Below are 4,697 nucleotides of genomic sequence, written 5' to 3'. Positions count from 1 at the left end.
TTTTTGATGTCTTGATTGATTAGGAATCCATGTCTACTCTCCAGAAGTTATGGAAGAGCTGCTTGTAGATTTGGCAAGCCACTTAGATCTGCTGTCAGGGCTGCAATCTACAATAAGTATAACTTCGTACACACTTAACAGATACTAGTCATGTGGGTACTTAAAATTACCAGAACGCATGCGTTTACCATCTACATACTTAAAGGCTTCCTTTGAGTATACTAACTAATTGAAAACTCAATCTTGAATTTTTACTTAATTTTAACACTTATAATCTTTATTGCTGAAAAACCACTGAAAGCTTGCAAGAATTCATTACTGAAATTTGTAGCATCTAAAACTTAGGATTATCTTTAATCATAACTTTGTTAATCTCAAAGGTATGTTACATCAACCCGCGCGTTGCTGCGGTATGTAAAAGACATTAAAAAGCAAAACACAAGAATGGAAGCCAGAATACAAAAGGTCAATCGGAATACAAAAAGTGAATCGAATGGATTTTTCCTCTTATTTTTTAGAAATCCAGGATTTCTCTTTTCTCTCGTGTCCTTGTGCCTTGGTTGTCCACGGTTAATATCTAATAGATAGATTTAGATGTATATATATACATTTTTACCTAGTTTACTTGGGCACCAAAAATGGGATAAGTGGGGTCTAGCATGAATCCCAATGGCTGCCCCAAAAAGTGGGGCTATGGGCCTCTCCTAGCCATTGATCCCATGATGGAAGATAGTCCTAAGGGAGGGCAAGTCTACACAGTACTTTGGCAAACAAGATGGGAACTAATGGCAGTGACTCGTGAGTGCGTTCGTCCTGTAAGAGCCCAAAAGTTGGACGTGGTGGGGGTGGCCCAAGGCTACCACTGAGTCGGGCCAAGGCTACTGACGAGTGCGAACGAGCTCAACCGCACGGCCGGCAGTTGTTGCAACTCCCATGAGTCCCACCCATCACTAGTGCTCAGACGTCTCATCAACTGGTTTACCAATGAGGCAACCAAGGACAGGTGAACGAAAAAGAAGAAGGGAGCTTGAAATTTGCGGCGAAGTAAGGGAATCTTAAGATGGCTTCCAAGGACAGATGATCTGGCAAAAGTAAGGGAATCTTAAGATGTCTTCCAAGGACAGATGATCTGGCAAAAGTTACACACCAACGGACGGTACTACTGGTCCCCGCTCGTGTCTGGAGGTTTCGTTAGGAGTGGTGGGTGGCCAAAGGCTACCACTGAGTCGGGCCAAGGCTACTAAGGAGTGCGAGCGAGCTGTGCCGCACTGCCGGCAGTTGTTGCAGACATTGAAACTCCCATGAGTCCCACTGTCCCACCCATCACTAGTCTCATCAACTGGTTTACCAATGATGGCAACCAAGGACAGGACAACGAACAAGAAGAAGGGAGCTTGCAATTTGCGGCAAAGTAAGGGAATCTTAAGATGGCTTCCAAGTTACACACCAACGGACCGTACTACTGGTCCCCTCTCTTGTCTGGAGGTTTCGTTAGGACAGGACACGGGGATGGGGTAGTTCAGTTACACCCGACCTAGGCGAGTCACAAACCAACAGAGAGTTCTCATTTTTTGCCCAAGCCAAGATGGGGATTGGTGTTGAATATGTGGTTCCGATGGTGATCGTAGTGGCCTTCTGCCGTTTCTTTCTTTTTGTAGCTGCTGCTGCTCTTGTTGCAGAGCCCCCCAGCTTGCTAGTCGAGTGCCTGCAAGATGGAGGTGTGCAGAACTATACCACGCGTAGCGCGGACGCACCCACATTCTACCATTTGCTCGACTTCTCAGTTCAGAATCTGCGTTTCAGCGAGCCCGGGGTGCCCGTCCCCTCTGTTTTGGTCCTCCCCGAGTCCGCCCAGCAAGTGCAAACAGCAGTTAACTGCACCATCCACAGTGGATTATTGCTTCGTGTCCGTAGCGGCGGACACGACTACGAGGGCCTATCATACACTGCTGAGAGCCCTTTCGTGGTCCTCGATTTGATGAACCTGCAGACTGTGGAGGTGGACATGGACTCCAAAACCGCTTGGGCCCAAGCCGGCATTACCCTTGGCCAGCTCTACTATGGCATCTCCCAAGTTACTTCCGACTATGGTTTCCCAGCTGGGGTTTGTCCCACTGTGTGTGCAGGAGGGCATATCAGTGGAGGCGGCTACAGCTTCATGTCTCGAAAACATGGTATTGCTGCAGACAATGTGATTGATGCATTGCTTGTGGATGCCAATGGTGAGCTTCTTAACAGAGAAAGCATGGGTGAAGATTACTTTTGGGCTCTGAGAGGGGGCGGTGGAGGCAGTTGGGGTGTAGTGGTTGCCTGGAGGCTCCGTCTTGTGCCTGTAGCCTCTAGAGTGACTGCGTTTAATGTGCTAAGAACCAACAGAACCCTTCTCAAGGAGCTCATTTATGACTGGCAAACTGTAGCCCCGTTTGAAGCTCCAGAAGACATGCAAATAGTAGTGTATCTCACGGGTGGAGCTAGTGTGTCTAGCAATCTGAGTGGGTTGTTCTATGGCTACTACATGGGGGGGATCAATGAGACGGTAGAGTTGATGAACGAGATTTATCCACAACTAGGATTGACAGCAGATGATTGCGATGAGGGGTCATGGATAGAAGCTGTGGCCAATGTAGGGAGAGCCGGGAGCCCATTAGGGTTAACAGATAGGCTCAACACAGAAAAAAACTACTTCAAAGCAAAGTCCGACTACGTGCGGGCGCCCATCTCAAAGGAAGCGTGGGATGGTGTGTTTGATTTGTTGGAGGCCAACCCAAGCTTGGGCAGCTTGCTTCTAGAGCCTTACCAAGGGGTGATGGCGAGGATACCTGCAGACCAGATCGCCTTTCCACACCGGGCGGGCAATTGGTACGTCATACAGTACCATGCAGACTGGGACAACAAGACCGGGTGCCAGGACGAGACCCTCCTAGCCTGGTCCCGGACACTGCATGCGTACATGGCTCCCTATGTGTCGCTGGACCCCCGGCAAGCCTATGTGGGCTACCTTGATTTGGAGCTGGGTGCCAACTCGACCTTCGAAGAGGCTGACGCGACGTGGGGCCGTAGCTACTTTGGCTACAACTTCCTCCGGCTTGCTGAAATAAAGACACGTGTCGACCCCAACAATGTCTTCCACCACCCTCAGAGCATTCCCCTCCTCCACAACTACTCTAGCATAACGCCTCCAATTCTAACGTCTCACCTTAACCTAAGCAAAAGTAGTGGCTATTATTGAGAACACTTTTGTTGTGGTGAATTATGTAACTATGGTGGATCAAAGCATATGTATGTCATCACTAGAGGATGATTAACAATATGATTAAACATAATTACACAAGCATGAAGAGGGTATGAATCAAAACATTGGAGCTAATTTCTCATTCCCAAAGGTGCCTTTTTATAGGCCAAGAGTACATCCTTCAATATAGGAGAGGTGGCTTGATTTTAGGAGAGGTGGAGAGGTGGAGTGATTGTAGGAGAGGTGGAGAGAATGTAGGTGGGCACTGCCCTCATATTTCTCCTTGATTCTTGTGCCTTTTACAATGCTGAAGTTACATGGACAATAACCTTTGAACCTTAGGCTTTAATATTGGGTTTATGTTTGGATTATTTCCATCAACCCCCTATAAGCCAAACATGAAAATAAAGACTTATGATGACTGACTTTGCCTAACAACAAATCCTCCTTCATACATTGAGATAGAGTCCCCCCTTAATCACAACATAGGGTATGTGTACTCTTCCCTTACAAACTTCAAGGTATGGATTAACAACTAGTGGGTATACACAATAAAGAGTTAAGCCAACAACACAACAAGGCTTACTCAACACCTAGTGTTCCCTCAAACACAAGGCATAGCCAAAACAAGACATAGATAATGTTTTAAAAGGCATAAGAGTCATCCACATCTTCACACACTTGGGCAAGGTTGGTTTCTTTTGCAACAATGTTGACTTTCTCCTTTTCTTTCTTCTTGTCCTTGAGGTAGCACCTTTGAGATGAGTGGTTTGTCTTTCCACAATACACACATGGATTATTGGTGAAGCAGTCTTTAGTAAGATGATTTGTTCTTCCATAGCTTGCACACTTTTCCTTTACATTGTTGGAGGAGACAACATAGGCACTTCCAAAATCATCTTTGACCCACTTCTTCTCTTCTTCTTGCAAGGAGTTAATCACACTTTTCAACGAAGGAATGGGCTCCTTCTCTTTAAGCACAGTGACTATTTGATTAAAATTTTAAGGCATAGTCTTTAACAGTATGGCAATGGTATCTTATTTAGTGACTAGAGCCTTCACGTACACAAGTTGAGTCATGAGACTCTTCAATCTGTTGATTAGTGAAGCCACACCTTCACTATCTTTAATTTTAAGCTCACACAATTGTATTTTAAGGCTAATTTTGGAGTGTTTAGCCTTAGGACGAAAGATCTTTTCAAGTGTGTCCCATGCCTTTGCAGCAGTGTCATCATCATCAATTTAATGAATGTAACCATCATCAAGTGCAGTGATTATGATGCCTAATGCTTGCTCATCTTTGGCTTGTAATGCAGCAGTGGTTGCTCTAGTAGTAACAACAGAATCTTCATCTCCATTAGGTTGTGGTTTGACAAGGCTCCATAGATTCTTCTTCATTAAATACCCCTTAATTTTGTTTTGCCAGGTGTGGAAACCTTGGCCATTAAACTTATCTAGAGTTTTA

The 4,697-nt window shown here is 45.5% G+C and overlaps 1 pseudogene across 1 annotated transcript; it reads left to right on the top strand.

The window, feature by feature from the left end:
• Nucleotides 1–1,542: 1,542 nt before the first annotated feature.
• On the top strand, nucleotides 1,543–3,328 carry LOC147620852 (berberine bridge enzyme-like D-2 pseudogene; annotated as a pseudogene). The gene has a single exon (XR_015270018.1). The product of XR_015270018.1 is annotated as a berberine bridge enzyme-like D-2 pseudogene (transcript).
• The last annotated feature ends 1,369 nt before the right edge of the window (nucleotides 3,329–4,697 follow it).

Source organism: Cibotium barometz, chromosome 31, assembly GCF_041138505.1.
Source record: "Cibotium barometz isolate CiBa-2024 chromosome 31, ASM4113850v1, whole genome shotgun sequence".
In the NCBI taxonomy this organism is placed as follows: Eukaryota; Viridiplantae; Streptophyta; class Polypodiopsida; order Cyatheales; family Cibotiaceae; genus Cibotium; species Cibotium barometz.
Note: the sequence above shows the minus strand (reverse complement) of the source record. Positions and strands in the feature narration are given on the sequence as shown.